Source organism: Ixodes scapularis, unplaced genomic scaffold, assembly GCF_016920785.2.
Source record: "Ixodes scapularis isolate PalLabHiFi unplaced genomic scaffold, ASM1692078v2 PGA_scaffold5__190_contigs__length_132052651, whole genome shotgun sequence".
Lineage (NCBI taxonomy): Eukaryota > Metazoa > Arthropoda > Arachnida > Ixodida > Ixodidae > Ixodes > Ixodes scapularis.
Genome location: NW_024609880.1, coordinates 71,129,761 through 71,147,031, shown reverse-complemented (window position 1 = coordinate 71,147,031; position 17,271 = coordinate 71,129,761). Strand labels below are relative to the sequence as shown.

Genomic DNA, 17,271 nt, shown 5'->3' with positions numbered 1-17,271 from the left:
AATATGGGATGTTTCCCCGCTGAAGGTAGCGGGGAAATTTTCCCGCTAACTTAGCGGGAAAATTTCCCTGCTAAATTTTGCAAGAAAATTCCCCCGCTAACTTTAGCGCGTTAAGTTTCCCCGCAAAATTTAGCGGGAAATTGACGTTACCTGACCTCAACACAATTCGGCTTCCCCGCTAAATTTAGCGCGGAAAATGACGTCATGACCTCGTGTCACGTCACCCAAGTACAAACTCAGTCGCAGGAGGAGAGGAGGAGGAAAGGAGAAGGTAGAGGAGGAGAGAAGGAGTGGAGGGTATGGAGGAGGAGGAGCATACACTTCCCTCTTCCTCCTCAAAAGCAGCGCTCTAGTTTCGCATTAGAGAGATTTGTAAACATCTTTCATTTTCTCCAATATGGGATGTTTCCCCGCTGAAGGTAGCGGGGAAATTTTCCCGCTAACTTAGCGGGAAAATTTCCCTGCTAAATTTTGCAAGAAAATTCCCCCGCTAACTTTAGCGCGTTAAGTTTCCCCGCAAAATTTAGCGGGAAATTGACGTTACCTGACCTCAACACAATTCGGCTTCCCCGCTAAATTTAGCGCGGAAAATGACGTCATGACCTCGTGTCACGTCACCCAAGTACAAACTCAGTCGCAGGAGGAGAGGAGGAGGAAAGGAGAAGGTAGAGGAGGAGAGAAGGAGTGGAGGGTATGGAGGAGGAGGAGCATACACTTCCCTCTTCCTCTTCAAAAGCTGCGCTCTAGTTTCGCATTAGAGAGATTTGTAAACATCTTTCATTTTCTCCAATATGGGATGTTTCCCCGCTGAAGGTAGCGGGGAAATTTTCCCGCTAACTTAGCGGGAAAATTTCCCTGCTAAATTTTGCAAGAAAATTCCCCCGCTAACTTTAGCGCGTTAAGTTTCCCCGCAAAATTTAGCGGGAAATTGACGTTACCTGACCTCAACACAATTCGGCTTCCCCGCTAAATTTAGCGCGGAAAATGACGTCATGACCTCGTGTCACGTCACCCAAGTACAAACTCAGTCGCAGGAGGAGAGGAGGAGGAAAGGAGAAGGTAGAGGAGGAGAGAAGGAGTGGAGGGTATGGAGGAGGAGGAGCATACACTTCCCTCTTCCTCCTCAAAAGCAGCGCTCTAGTTTCGCATTAGAGAGATTTGTAAACATCTTTCATTTTCTCCAATATGGGATGTTTCCCCGCTGAAGGTAGCGGGGAAATTTTCCCGCTAACTTAGCGGGAAAATTTCCCTGCTAAATTTTGCAAGAAAATTCCCCCGCTAACTTTAGCGCGTTAAGTTTCCCCGCAAAATTTAGCGGGAAATTGACGTTACCTGACCTCAACACAATTCGGCTTCCCCGCTAAATTTAGCGCGGAAAATGACGTCATGACCTCGTGTCACGTCACCCAAGTACAAACTCAGTCGCAGGAGGAGAGGAGGAGGAAAGGAGAAGGTAGAGGAGGAGAGAAGGAGTGGAGGGTATGGAGGAGGAGGAGCATACACTTCCCTCTTCCTCTTCAAAAGCTGCGCTCTAGTTTCGCATTAGAGAGATTTGTAAACATCTTTCATTTTCTCCAATATGGGATGTTTCCCCGCTGAAGGTAGCGGGGAAATTTTCCCGCTAACTTAGCGGGAAAATTTCCCTGCTAAATTTTGCAGGAAAATTCCCCCGCTAACTTTAGCGCGTTAAGTTTCCCCGCAAAATTTAGCGGGAAATTGACGTTACCTGACCTCAACACAATTCGGCTTCCCCGCTAAATTTAGCGGGGAAAATGACGTCATGACCTCGTGTCACGTCACCCAAGTACAAACTCAGTCGCAGGAGGAGAGGAGGAGGAAAGGAGAAGGTAGAGGAGGAGAGAAGGAGTGGAGGGTATGGAGGAGGAGGAGCATACACTTCCCTCTTCCTCTTCAAAAGCTGCGCTCTAGTTTCGCATTAGAGAGATTTGTAAACATCTTTCATTTTCTCCAATATGGGATGTTTCCCCGCTGAAGGTAGCGGGGAAATTTTCCCGATAACTTAGCGGGAAAATTTCCCTGCTAAATTTTGCAAGAAAATTCCCCCGCTAACTTTAGCGCGTTAAGTTTCCCCGCAAAATTTAGCGGGAAATTGACGTTACCTGACCTCAACACAATTCGGCTTCCCCGCTAAATTTAGCGCGGAAAATGACGTCATGACCTCGTGTCACGTCACCCAAGTACAAACTCAGTCGCAGGAGGAGAGGAGGAGGAAAGGAGAAGGTAGAGGAGGAGAGAAGGAGTGGAGGGTATGGAGGAGGAGGAGCATACACTTCCCTCTTCCTCTTCAAAAGCTGCGCTCTAGTTTCGCATTAGAGAGATTTGTAAACATCTTTCATTTTCTCCAATATGGGATGTTTCCCCGCTGAAGGTAGCGGGGAAATTTTCCCGATAACTTAGCGGGAAAATTTCCCTGCTAAATTTTGCAAGAAAATTCCCCCCGCTAACTTTAGCGCGTTAAGTTTCCCCGCAAAATTTAGCGGGAAATTGACGTTACCTGACCTCAACACAATTCGGCTTCCCCGCTAAATTTAGCGCGGAAAATGACGTCATGACCTCGTGTCACGTCACCCAAGTACAAACTCAGTCGCAGGAGGAGAGGAGGAGGAAAGGAGAAGGTAGAGGAGGAGAGAAGGAGTGGAGGGTATGGAGGAGGAGGAGCATACACTTCCCTCTTCCTCCTCAAAAGCAGCGCTCTAGTTTCGCATTAGAGAGATTTGTAAACATCTTTCATTTTCTCCAATATGGGATGTTTCCCCGCTGAAGGTAGCGGGGAAATTTTCCCGATAACTTAGCGGGAAAATTTCCCTGCTAAATTTTGCAGGAAAATTCCCCCGCTAACTTTAGCGCGTTAAGTTTCCCCGCAAAATTTAGCGGGAAATTGACGTTACCTGACCTCAACACAATTCGGCTTCCCCGCTAAATTTAGCGGGGAAAATGACGTCATGACCTCGTGTCACGTCACCCAAGTACAAACTCAGTCGCAGGAGGAGAGGAGGAGGAAAGGAGAAGGTAGAGGAGGAGAGAAGGAGTGGAGGGTATGGAGGAGGAGGAGGAGCATACACTTCCCTCTTCCTCTTCAAAAGCTGCGCTCTAGTTTCGCATTAGAGAGATTTGTAAACATCTTTCATTTTCTCCAATATGGGATGTTTCCCCGCTGAAGGTAGCGGGGAAATTTTCCCGATAACTTAGCGGGAAAATTTCCCTGCTAAATTTTGCAAGAAAATTCCCCCGCTAACTTTAGCGCGTTAAGTTTCCCCGCAAAATTTAGCGGGAAATTGACGTTACCTGACCTCAACACAATTCGGCTTCCCCGCTAAATTTAGCGCGGAAAATGACGTCATGACCTCGTGTCACGTCACCCAAGTACAAACTCAGTCGCAGGAGGAGAGGAGGAGGAAAGGAGAAGGTAGAGGAGGAGAGAAGGAGTGGAGGGTATGGAGGAGGAGGAGCATACACTTCCCTCTTCCTCCTCAAAAGCTGCGCTCTAGTTTCGCATTAGAGAGATTTGTAAACATCTTTCATTTTCTCCAATATGGGATGTTTCCCCGCTGAAGGTAGCGGGGAAATTTTCCCGCTAACTTAGCGGGAAAATTTCCCTGCTAAATTTTGCAGGAAAATTCCCCCGCTAACTTTAGCGCGTTAAGTTTCCCCGCAAAATTTAGCGGGAAATTGACGTTACCTGACCTCAACACAATTCGGCTTCCCCGCTAAATTTAGCGGGGAAAATGACGTCATGACCTCGTGTCACGTCACCCAAGTACAAACTCAGTCGCAGGAGGAGAGGAGGAGGAAAGGAGAAGGTAGAGGAGGAGAGAAGGAGTGGAGGGTATGGAGGAGGAGGAGCATACACTTCCCTCTTCCTCCTCAAAAGCAGCGCTCTAGTTTCGCATTAGAGAGATTTGTAAACATCTTTCATTTTCTCCAATATGGGATGTTTCCCCGCTGAAGGTAGCGGGGAAATTTTCCCGCTAACTTAGCGGGAAAATTTCCCTGCTAAATTTTGCAGGAAAATTCCCCCGCTAACTTTAGCGCGTTAAGTTTCCCCGCAAAATTTAGCGGGAAATTGACGTTACCTGACCTCAACACAATTCGGCTTCCCCGCTAAATTTAGCGGGGAAAATGACGTCATGACCTCGTGTCACGTCACCCAAGTACAAACTCAGTCGCAGGAGGAGAGGAGGAGGAAAGGAGAAGGTAGAGGAGGAGAGAAGGAGTGGAGGGTATGGAGGAGGAGGAGCATACACTTCCCTCTTCCTCCTCAAAAGCTGCGCTCTAGTTTCGCATTAGAGAGATTTGTAAACATCTTTCATTTTCTCCAATATGGGATGTTTCCCCGCTGAAGGTAGCGGGGAAATTTTCCCGCTAACTTAGCGGGAAAATTTCCCTGCTAAATTTTGCAGGAAAATTCCCCCGCTAACTTTAGCGCGTTAAGTTTCCCCGCAAAATTTAGCGGGAAATTGACGTTACCTGACCTCAACACAATTCGGCTTCCCCGCTAAATTTAGCGGGGAAAATGACGTCATGACCTCCTGTCACGTCACCCAAGTACAAACTCAGTGGCAGGAGGCGAGGAGGAGGAAAGGAGGAGAAGGTAGAGGAGGGGAGAAGGAGAGGAGGGTATGGAGGAGGAGGAGGAGCATACACTTCCCTCCTCCTCTTCAAAAGCTGCGCTCTAGTTTCGCATTAGAGAGATTTGTAAACATCTTTCATTTTCTCCAATATGGGATGTTTCCCCGCTGAAGGTAGCGGGGAAATTTTCCCGCTAACTTAGCGGGAAAATTTCCCTGCTAAATTTTGCAGGAAAATTCCCCCGCTAACTTTAGCGCGTTAAGTTTCCCCGCAAAATTTAGCGGGAAATTGACGTTACCTGACCTCAACACAATTCGGCTTCCCCGCTAAATTTAGCGGGGAAAATGACGTCATGACCTCGTGTCACGTCACCCAAGTACAAACTCAGTGGCAGGAGGCGAGGAGGAGGAAAGGAGGAGAAGGTAGAGGAGGGGAGAAGGAGAGGAGGGTATGGAGGAGGAGGAGGAGCATACACTTCCCTCTTCCTCCTCAAAAGCTGCGCTCTAGTTTCGCATTAGAGAGATTTGTAAACATCTTTCATTTTCTCCAATATGGGATGCTTCCCCGCTGAAGGTAGCGGGGAAATTTTCCCGCTAACTTAGCGGGAAAATTTCCCTGCTAAATTTTGCAGGAAAATTCCCCCGCTAACTTTAGCGCGTTAAGTTTCCCCGCAAAATTTAGCGGGAAATTGACGTTACCTGACCTCAACACAATTCGGCTTCCCCGCTAAATTTAGCGGGGAAAATGACGTCATGACCTCGTGTCACGTCACCCAAGTACAAACTCAGTGGCAGGAGGCGAGGAGGAGGAAAGGAGGAGAAGGTAGAGGAGGGGAGAAGGAGAGGAGGGTATGGAGGAGGAGGAGGAGCATACACTTCCCTCTTCCTCTTCAAAAGCTGCGCTCTAGTTTCGCATTAGAGAGATTTGTAAACATCTTTCATTTTCTCCAATATGGGATGTTTCCCCGCTGAAAATAGCGGGGAAATTTTCCCGCTAACTTAGCGGGAAAATTTCCCTGCTAAATTTTGCAGGAAAATTCCCCCGCTAACTTTAGCGCGTTAAGTTTCCCCGCAAAATTTAGCGGGAAATTGACGTTACCTGACCTCAACACAATTCGGCTTCCCCGCTAAATTTAGCGGGAAAAATGACGTCATGACCTCGTGTCACGTCACCCAAGTACAAACTCAGTGGCAGGAGGAGAGGAGGAGGAAAGGAGGAGAAGGTAGAGGAGGGGAGAAGGAGAGGAGGGTATGGAGGAGGAGGAGGAGCATACACTTCCCTCTTCCTCTTCAAAAGCTGCGCTCTAGTTTCGCATTAGAGAGATTTGTAAACATCTTTCATTTTCTCCAATATGGGATGTTTCCCCGCTGAAGGTAGCGGGGAAATTTTGCAGGAAAATTCCCCCGCTAACTTTAGCGCGTTAAGTTTCCCCGCAAAATTTAGCGGGAAATTGACGTTACCTGACCTCAACACAATTCGGCTTCCCCGCTAAATTTAGCGGGAAAAATGACGTTATGACCTCGTGTCACGTCACCCAAGTACAAACTCAGTGGCAGGAGGCGAGGAGGAGGAAAGGAGGAGAAGGTAGAGGAGGGGAGAAGGAGAGGAGGGTATGGAGGAGGAGGAGGAGCATACACTTCCCTCTTCCTCCTTAAAAGCTGCGCTCTAGTTTCGCATTAGAGAGATTTGTAAACATCTTTCATTTTCTCCAATATGGGATGTTTCCCCGCTGAATGAATGAATTTGGAGTTTCCTGGCGCAGCAGCAACATAGAGCATAGTGTGCCAAACACAGGGTAAGTAAATATCACAAGACTAAATATTTACTATTGCTGTGGGTCAAAATATCAAATATCACTTAAACAAGATTGTAGTTTAAAGTCGATGTAAAATATTCAACTTTTCTAAAAAGTTAAAAACTTGTCTGTACGGAGTAACGGGCTCGTCTCCAAGCAAAAGTGCCAAGTGGAAAGGTATTTGTTTTCTCAAAAAGATAGAAAACTAGGAGCGGCGTTCGCTATTAAATTGTGGGCATACTAAAAGGATGTGAAGTACACTTGAAAGTTTCCGAGCAGTTGTCACACATCGGTGGGTCGTCGTTTCTTAGAAGGTAGCTGTGAGTCAGGTGTGTGTGGCCTATCCTCAGTCGACATAAGATGACTTCATAGAACCTTTCTCGATGTCTGGCGCTGCGCCATTCACTCAAAACAGGTTTAACTTTATATAGCTTATTGTGAGGGTCAGAGTCCCACTCTGCTTGCCAAGAATCTTTGATTTTATTTCGTAGTATGGTTTTATAATCTGTCACTGGGAGGGTGTGAATTTCAATGGACCTGTTTACACATGCACCTGTGGCTCGGTCGGCTTCCTCATTGCCGTGTATTCCTATATGGCTAGGAACCCAGCAAAAGTGAATAGAGATGTTTTGCTTTATAGCATTCATTAGTTTAACACGAAGCAGACAAACCAGGGGATGCTTCCAGGATGTTGCAGAGTTAAGGGCAAGAAGGGAACTGAGCGAGTCTGTAGATATCACAGATACTCTGTATTTTTGTTTGATTATTTCATCTACAATCACTAAGAGTCCATGAAGCTCAGCTGTAAACACAGATGCATTGGCATTAATTCGAATAACACAATGGTAGGATTGCCCAACTGCAGCGCAGCCAGCATAGCCAGCACCTTTCGCCCCATCAGTAAAAAAACTTTTGTCCGTCTCGTAACGACTAGCAATCTCAAAAAATTATTGTTTTATAACACTACCGGCTGCCACTTTCTTGTTGTATTTTGTCAAAGAGAGGTCGCATTTTATAGTTAGGTCGTCCCAAGGAGCAAGTCTTTGTTCAGTTTCCATGACAGAATGAGAAAATTAGCGCAAATACAAGGAAGGAAGAACGTTAGGACAGGAAAGAGCGCTACTTACAACTGGCTTTAATTATAAGGTGAAAAAAGAAAAAAGAAAAAGAAAACAAACCCGGAGAGGGGAACAAAGTACTGACAAAAAAGAAGTGATACAGAGAGCGAAAATAATTAAGGTGAAAATACAAATTAAATAATAAAATAGAATAAAATAAAATAAAGGCAGATCTGCAGAATCGCATTGGCAAATGCGCAGGCAGCAGCACTAGCAGCACACACACGAGACACCGGCAAATCCTTTGCGAGCATGAAGAGGCGAACTGCTGCCGGTGACCATCCCGCAGTTCTATTGGTCACACATGAGTCACTTGCAGTAGCCGCACACACACACACACGGGACACCGGCAAATTCTTCCAGCATGAAGTGGCGACACTGTTGCCGGTAACCAAGCAGCAGGACGCAAATATCAGGGGCACGTGTCGAGGTATCTCAGCTCTTTCTCTGAAAGGAAGACTGACGGGGCACTAACACATTTGCTTTCTTCTTTCTTGATCTTGTACGCTTCATAGATTTCTCTAGCTCTTTTGTCATTGAGATGTTTTAACACCTTCGTCTGATTAAACAAAGGGGTACAATGACAGTCACGAACATGCACCGCAAGATGTCCAGATGGAGAGGCTTTCAGTGAGAGGTCATGCTCTCTCAATCTAATATTGATGCAGCGACCCGACTGCCCCACATAGACCTTTCCACAGGAAAAAGGTACTTCATAAACGACATGACTCTTACAGTCCACGTACTTATGTTGGTGTCTTGTTTGGCATTGGACATTTTCTTCTTTTGTGTTGTTTATTCTTGGGCAAAGTTTTTTGAGCTTGTCCGGTGCTGAAAGTGCTACCTGTACATCATACTTGGAGGCTACTCTCTTGAGATTGTGTGCCAAGCGATGGATATAGGGAACAATAGCAGGACGCCGTGTCTTTTCTGATTTTCGTTGTCTTTTCTGTGACGTGAGCAGACGTTCTGCAACATCAAATAAGATTGAGTCAGGAAAACCTGAACACCTCAGTCGGTGAACTTGAGCGTCAAAGCTCTCCCCCGCTGAATGCGGACATGACTTTTTAAGAGCCGTGCTGAAGCATCCAGTGACAATAGCTCTCTTGATGAGTTTAGAATGAGCAGAGTCATACGGTAAAAGTCGTTTCTTGGAGCGTGGGGAATACATCGAACAGGTGTGGTCTTGCAGGAACGACAGTCTCAAATCCAGAAACTGGAGGGTGGCATTCTCCGGTGATTCATCAGTGAACTTAAGACCCTCTGCTTGCTCGATGAAGGTGGATCGTATGTGGCTCAAAAACTGCTTCTCGTTGCTAACAGGTCGTTGTTTAAGGAGGACAAGGTAATCGTCCACGTAGCGAAAAATGTGTGAGACATGTGCGTCAGTGAACCTGTCGGCTATAGCCCTATCACATTTGGCCAGAAAAATTTCGCAGAGGACAGGCGCCACGCACGACCCTATGCATATACCTTTCTTTTGCAGGTAAAATGCATCATTGAACGTGACAATTGTGGCTGACAAGTAGAACTTCAGTAGTTCTAAAAAAGATTCGACCTGAACGCCACATTGATTCTGAAAGGAGATGGTCCCGTTTTCTTCGATGGATTCCCTTACGGCTGTGAAGAGCTTGACGTGCGGAATGGAGTAGAACAAGTCTTCAACATCCAGGGAAAACCCATAGCGAACAGACGTGTTGTTTTGCTGCAGATATTGAACCAGCACGTCAGAATTTGGAATCAAAAAAGGGTCATTCAGTGGAAGGGTAGACAGATGACGGAGGAGGAATCGCGACATATTGGCCTGCCACGATCCTTTTTCTGTTACAATGACTCGGAAAGGACATCCTAGCTTGTGCGTTTTTGCAGTAAAAAACATGTCCAGTTGGTCTTTTTTTGATGTGGAGATAAGCTTCCTTAGAGGCACCAAGTCCAGGCGGCTGCACAACTGAATGGCCTTGGATTTGACAGCCTTCGCTCTGAAGCCTTGCAACTGGTTGAAACTCTTGTCTATGGCACACTGGGTTTTTTCTAGGTAGATAGCTCTATTTGTTACAACGAACCCCCCTTCCTTGTCAGATATAATTAGGTTTAATTCATTTTTTCTGAAATAATCAACAATCGGATAAAACACTGTCTGGCTTCCTTCAGAGGCAGTAGCTTTTTGCAGGACTTCAACACAGTCTTCTATGCATCTGGATTTATTATTTTCATGAGTTTTGGAAGCTATGTCGTGCACAGTTGACAAGAGATGAACACCTTCCCTTTTTGGAGGAGTACAAAATTTTGGACCTTTTTCAAGGACCTTCGTAAATTTTTCAGGTAAAGAAGGGACATCCAGCAATGTGACACACTCGCCTTTTTGCTGCTTGCTTTGGGCACGAAGGCTCTTGAGTTGAGGCACGTACGACAACCAGATAAACTCCGTCAGCCTGCTTGCTGCTTCCAGGAAGGCCTTGTGTCTTTGTCTTTGACCGCCATCGTGGTACCAGCAGCCAGCCATCACCCAGAGGCAATTTCTGTAGTACCGGACTTGTCGCCACATCTCAGATCGAACAATTCTGCAAATCCTCTTGGAATGCTGAATAGACGGCCTTGCGCAGCCGAACAACCCATAGAGGTCGTGTGGGACGACTCCATTTCTGATGGCGAAGGAATAGAATCTCGCCTTGCAGGTGGACATGGCGATAACATTGATGTAAAAAGAAACTGAATCCAGGGGAGAGCTACAGTACGAAAAAGGGCCCTTTGTAGAAGAAAGGAACTGCATTAAAATCATCTGGTGGGCTAGTTGGCTAAACATAATGAGAAAATTAGCGCAAATACAAGGAAGGAAGAACGTTAGGACAGGAAAGAGCGCTACTTACAACTGGCTTTAATTATAAGGTGAAAAAAGAAAAAAAGAAAAAGAAAGCAAACCCGGAGAGGGGAACAAAATACTGACAAAAAAGAAGTGATACAGAGAGCGAAAATAATTAAGGTGAAAATACAAATTAAATAATAAAATAGAATAAAATAAAATAAAGGCAGATCTGCAGAATCGCATTGGCAAATGCGCAGGCAGCAGCACTAGCAGCACACACACGAGACACCGGCAAATCCTTTGCGAGCATGAAGAGGCGAACTGCTGCCGGTGACCATCCCGCAGTTCTATTGGTCACACATGAGTCACTTGCAGTAGCCGCACACACACACACACGGGACACCGGCAAATTCTTCCAGCATGAAGTGGCGACACTGTTGCCGGTAACCAAGCAGCAGGACGCAAATATCAGGGGCACGTGTCGAGGTATCTCAGCTCTTTCTCTGAAAGGAAGACTGACGGGGCACTAACACATTTGCTTTCTTCTTTCTTGATCTTGTACGCTTCATAGATTTCTCTAGCTCTTTTGTCATTGAGATGTTTTAACACCTTCGTCTGATTAAACAAAGGGGTACAATGACAGTCACGAACATGCACCGCAAGATGTCCAGATGGAGAGGCTTTCAGTGAGAGGTCATGCTCTCTCAATCTAACATTGATGCAGCGACCCGACTGCCCCACATAGACCTTTCCACAGGAAAAAGGTACTTCATAAACGACATGACTCTTACAGTCCACGTACTTATGTTGGTGTCTTGTTTGGCATTGGACATTTTCTTCTTTTGTGTTGTTTATTCTTGGGCAAAGTTTTTTGAGCTTGTCCGGTGCTGAAAGTGCTACCTGTACATCATACTTGGAGGCTACTGTCTTGAGATTGTGTGCCAAGCGATGGATATAGGGAACAATAGCAGGACGCCGTGTCTTTTCTGATTTTCGTTGTCTTTTCTGTGACGTGAGCAGACGTTCTGCAACATCAAATAAGATTGAGTCAGGAAAACCTGAACACCTCAGTCGGTGAACTTGAGCGTCAAAGCTCTCCCCCGCTGAATGCGGACATGACTTTTTAAGAGCCGTGCTTTTTTTTTTTTCACCTTATAATTAAAGCCAGTTGTAAGTAGCGCTCTTTCCTGTCCTAACGTTCTTCCTTCCTTGTATTTGCGCTAATTTTCTCATTATGTTTAGCCAACTAGCCCACCAGATGATTTTAATGTAATTCCATGACAGAACAAGATATGTCAAAACTATAAGTCGCTGCAGCATCCTTCACACGAAGTGCAAAGGGACGCGTTACGGATGGCTTGTTTTGAAAGGCCTGCTCATATTTTATGCTTTCAATCAAAGAAAAATTTGGGTGCTGTGGAAGAGTACGGAGTCTTAAATAGTACTGCGTGCTAAGATAAAATCTACGTTTGTCAAGCGACCACTCATTTGACTCGGCATACAAGCTGGGCACGGGGGACGTTCGAAAGGCTCCGGTTGCCAGTCTGATTCCCTGGTGATGGATTGGGTCTAACATTTTAAGTGTAGAGGGTTTGGCAGAACCATAAACAATACTTCCATAATCCAAAACTGAGCGAACACAGGCCCTGTAGATTCGCAAAAGGCAGACACGGTCGGAACCCCAAGAACGGTGTGCAAGGACCTTAAGAAGATTCGACTTTCGCTGACATTTTAATCTTAGTTCCTTTATATGTGGGCCAAAAGTTAATTTACTATCGAATACTAGGCCTAAAAACTTATGCTCCGATTTAACCGGAATGGGTGTACCTTTAATATACAATGATGCCTCAGGAGACATTCCTCGTTTTCGAGAAAAACAAACAGCTACAGTCTTCTCGGCAGAAAACCGGAGCCATTCTGGTCAGCCCACCTACTCATCCTGTTCACCGTAAGTTGAACTTGTCGCTCACAGATGGCTAAGTTACATGAAGAAAAACAAACCTGGACATCGTCGACGTAAAGAGAATGAGAGATTGTGGGCGGAATTACTTGAGATAGAGAATTTATCTTTATAATAAACAAAGTGACGCTTAAGACACAGCCCTGCGGCACGCCATTCTCCTGGGGGAAAGGGTCGGAGATTGTAGCTCCCAGGCGTACCTGAAAGCTACGATCCTGCAGAAAGTCAGCAATGCAGTTGAACATTCTCCCTTTTATGTCCATAGAGATAAGGTCCTGGAGTATGCCGTACCGCCAGGCGGTGTCGTCAGCTTTTTCAAGGTCGAAAAATACAGACAGACAAAATTGCTTATTTATGAAAGCCTCGCGGACCGTCGTTTCAAGACGTACCAGGTGGTCAACAGTAGACCTGGAAGTGCGGAAACCACACTGGAAATTGCTTAGTAGGTTCTTTTCTTCTAGTATGTAGATTAGCCTGTTGTTGACCAGCCGCTCAAAAGTTTTCCCCAAACAGCTAGTAAGGGCAATTGGCCTGTAGCTCGTGGCTTTACTTCTGTCCTTTCCTTGTTTTAAGATGGGGATGACAATAGCCTGTTTCCAGGTGCTAGGAAACTTTCCTTTCACCCAGATGATGTTAAAAAACTGGAGGAGAATAACTAGAAATGTTTCAGGTAGATGAGAAAGCATGCTAGGGTGAATTGCATCAAGTCCAGGGGATGTAGGCTTTGCAGCAGCAAGGGCTCGACGGAGCTCGACGAGGGAGAAAGGACAATTATATTTTTCAGTGCAATCTTCTGATCTACGAATTGGAATTCTCTCGTGCTTGGACTTAAACTGCAGAAACTCTGCAGTGTAGTTTTCAGAACTAGAGACTTGTGCAAAGTGTCTACCAAGTGCGTTGGCTTGTTCATATAATGATGAAAATGCTTGTCCCTTCTCGTCTAACAGCAAGGGGATTGAGAAAGGATGGTAGTCACCATCCATTCTACCTACTCTGTCCCAGACAATCTTCGCTGGCGTGAAACTATTAATAGAAGATGCATATGAACAAAAGGATCTCCTTTTTGCCCGTTTCCTAATATAGCGGGCTTTTGCACGTAATTGCTTAAATGCCAGGAGGTTTATGGAAGTGGGATACCTTCCAAATCTTGCCCAAGAACAGTTTTGGCGGTTTCGGGGTTCTTTACACTCATTATCCCACCACGGTTTAGGACGTCTCGGCAGCTTGCCGGATGTCTGTGGGATGGACAGACGGGCTGCCTCAACAATTGCTGTTATTATGAGAGCATTTTCTTCGTCCACGGAGGCCGCTTGCGAAAGATCCAGTGAAGAGGGGATATTTGACTGAAAAAGGTTCCAATCTGCTGAAGAGATCTTCCAACAGGGGGAACGACAAGGCAGCCTGGGCAGGACTTCTAAGGGAGTAAGATACACCGGAAAATGGTCGCTTCCATAAGGGTTATCCAATACATTCCAAATAAAATCTGTAAAGAGTGCAGTGGAACAAATAGTGAGGTCAATGCAAGAAAAGGAGTGATTAGCAGAACTGAAATATGTTGGTTCGCCTGTATTTAATACACATACTTCTCTGAGAGATAAAAACCGCGCCACAACAGCACCTCGAGTGTCAGTTCGGACACTACCCCAGAGGGGATTGTGTGCATTAAAGTCGCCCATTAAAATAAAAGGTTCAGGGAGCTGATCGACTAAAGTTTCAAGTTGGGCGAGTTCTAGGGCAAATGAAGGGGGGATGTAAATGGAGCAAATTGTAATAAGGCGTTGCTGTAGTAACCTCACCGCAACGGCCTCCAGGGGCGTGTCTAGGGGGACCTCATATGCAGGAGTGCCACTGTCTACGACAATAGCAACTCCACCGGCAGCGCCAGAGGTAGTCACGCGGTCCTTCCTGTAGACTTGATATGATCTAAGAAAGTTGCTGTTGGGTGGTTTGAGGTAAGTCTCTTGGAGGCAAAATGCAGAGGGTTCATGCCTCTGCAACAAGAGCTTCACATCATCTAAATTACAAAAAAGACCTCTGCAGTTCCATTGCATAAAGCAGGCCATAATTTAAAAGAGTGAAATCTAAAAAGTTAAAAACGTAAAAATGAAGAAAAGATTAAATACAGACAAGGAATATATTTTCAGGTCTTAAAATCGATCTTTATTCGAGGTGTGTTTTTCTTTTTAGTGGCACCCTTCTGCTCACTGGTGGATCCACCAGTGCCGGAAAGGGAACACTCGGACCCTGACATGGACCTGTCCTCGTCGGACTTGAGCACACTTTGATCCATTGGCTCGTCGGTGGTTGTCGCCAATGGCTGACCCTGGGATGTCGCTGGCCTGGTTGGCAGGCCAGGGATCGTCTGGGTACCAGAAGGGCGGGGTGCCATACCCCGTCCTTTGGGGGGCAGAGCGGTGCGAGGAGCAAGGGTCGCCAAGCCTTGCTCCTTACTGGGTGTGGGCACGCCCACATCTTTCCTAGTGCTCAGAGGCGGTGTTTGCCGCACCACTCTCGAGGTGGAGGAGGACCCCGACGGGACACGCAGGTCATCCGAAGATGTCTGCGTCCCCGTAGACACCATCGGCCGTGCAGGTCCCCTGTGCACAGCCTCTGCATATGAACCACGTGAGGCAAACAAGACACGCTTCTTTGCCTCATGGTATGGAATGTTCTCTTGGACCTTCAATGTAAGTATTTCTTTTTCTTGCTTCCAGAGAGAACAAGACCGAGAATATGCAGGGTGCTTCCCTTCGCAATTGGTGCACTTTGGTTCGTTCTCACAGTGATCTGCGAGATGCTCTTTGCTAGAGCACCTCGCACACGTGTCAAATCCGCGGCAGCTCTGTGAGCCGTGGCCGAACCGCTGGCACTTGAAGCAGCGCAGCGGGTTCGGTACGTATGGCCGAACGCGGCAATGCAGGTAACCTGCCTTGACAGCTTGTGGAAGGGTGGTCATTGCAAAGGTCAGTACGATGTGTTTTGTTTTGTGTTCCACGCCGTCACGTCGTAGTGTGATGCGCCGTGCGGCGATCACACCCTGGCTGGAGAGGCCCTCTACGATTTCTGTTTCTGGAGTTTCTAATAAGTCGTCTTCAGAAATTACGCCTTGTACTGTATTTAGTGTGCGGTGGGGGGTTACGGTGACTTTGTAATCAGAGATTGAGTTCAATGCTAGTAGAGCATCACTCTGGATCTTTGTGTGAACCTCTACGAGGAGGTCACCTGATGTCATCTTCTTAGCCTGAAAGGTCTTTCCCACAACACCCTCTAGAGTTTTCGCGACAAGAAAAGCGGACAGTTTACTTAGTGGTTTCTCAGTTTCTGAGTGCATCACCAAAACCTTTGGATACTGCGAAGTAACTACTACTGGAACATCAAGTGTACGTGCTTCGGTGCGGACTCTTTTCGGAGCCCGATCGAGAAAGGTTTTGTTTTGCAGACCCATAAAGATGGGAAGGAAAGTTCAGAGCCCGGGTGCACCGCCCACCACGGAGCCCAACAAGGGGGTAGGTAATGTGCCATAGCTAAGAAAGGCTTGGCCGACACAATTACTCTACCAGTGCTGCCCGGGCACTATACCCTAGTGTGGTTGCAGGGATAGGTCCTGTTTCCACCCAAGGTTGGCCCTTGCCGCCTAAGGAGGTGAAAAAGGAAGGGAGAGAGTGCAGAAGAAAAGAGAAAGAGGTGGAAGGAAAAGTGAAAGAAGGAAGAATAGGGTAGAAGAGGCGACTGACTGAATCATCCTGGTCGGGCCAAGCCAGGACACCCGTCTACGAGAAGCAGAGGCCGAAGCGGTGTATTGCACATAATGGAATAAAACAGCGCGAAGATAGAAATAGGAAGGGACACACCAGACAGGACAGAGCGCTGACTCGCAACTACAGCTTCTTTACTCAACGAAAAAAAGAAAGACAAAGAGAAGGAAAAAAGATAAAAATATACAGGAAAAGAAGAAGAAAAAATGAAGAATAAAAAAGAAGAAAAAAGACATTACTGTACGCAATCACACGCGCACCTTTCACCCATGGTAGCTGACTACGGCACGTGCTGGACCCTCATTGTCAACTTCAGGAATTCCAGCTCCTTGCCTGACAACGCCACTGATGCTGCGCTGATACACTTTTTTCCTCTACTCTGGATGTGGAAGGCCTCCAGCACCTCGCGTGTCACTTTGTCCCTGTGTCGTCCCAAGATGGTGGTGGCACTAAAAAACGGCTCGCACAGGCACTCTTTACAGTGAACCGATAGGTGTCCTCCCACTGTCGCTCCGAGGGAGTACCTGTGCTCGCGGAGCCTTTCATTCAGGCACCGTCCCGTTTGTCCCACGTAGGTGGAGCCGCACGAGAGGGGGACTGTAGACTACTCCCGTGGCACATGGGACGAACGGCCTGGCGTGCTTCTTGCTACACTTGTTTCTGGCGATTCCCTCTGCCTTCGCATGAACTCTGGGGCAGATCTGGCTCATTTTTTCTGGTGCGGAGAAAACCACTGGGATTCCATATCTTTTTCCAACATTTTTTAAATTGTGAGAGATCCTGTGTAAGTACGGGATAACTACAGGTCGCTTGCGTTCCACATCCCGTTGTGTAGACTGGCTACCCTTTACTTTCTTCAGCAGTTTGCTTGCGACGTCTGAAAGTAGTGTCGTCGGATAGCCAGCTTTCCTCAGTCTTTCTGTCTGTATCCTAAAGCTCTCCCCCAGAGTGTGGAGGCAAGATTTTTTGAGCGCTGAGCTCAGACAAGATGTAACGATGCCCCTCTTCACAACCTTCGAGTGGGCCGACCTCCAGTCGAGGATGCCTTTCTTGGATCGTGGACGATAGGTCCAGCAGACACGCGAGTCTCCTATGCGCAGGGAAAGGTCCAGGTACTGGAGTACCCCTTCTTTTGGGACCTCAAAAGTAAACCTAAGGCCTCCCCCACACTTCTCGAATACCGCCACCACTGTGTCAACCAACGCTTCCAATGTTCCAGATCTTCTGAAAAACACCAAAAAGTCATCCAC

General features: G+C 46.7%; 1 long non-coding RNA gene across 1 annotated transcript in view; it reads right to left on the bottom strand.

The window, feature by feature from the left end:
* The window catches only part of LOC8043098, a 30,630-nt gene extending 20,324 nt beyond the window's left edge, over window positions 1-10,306 (bottom strand). The window contains exon 1 of the long non-coding RNA XR_005798605.2: window positions 8,954-10,306. This is a non-coding gene — a long non-coding RNA (uncharacterized LOC8043098). The remainder of the gene's footprint in view (window positions 1-8,953) is intronic.
* Window positions 10,307-17,271: the final 6,965 nt, after the last annotated feature.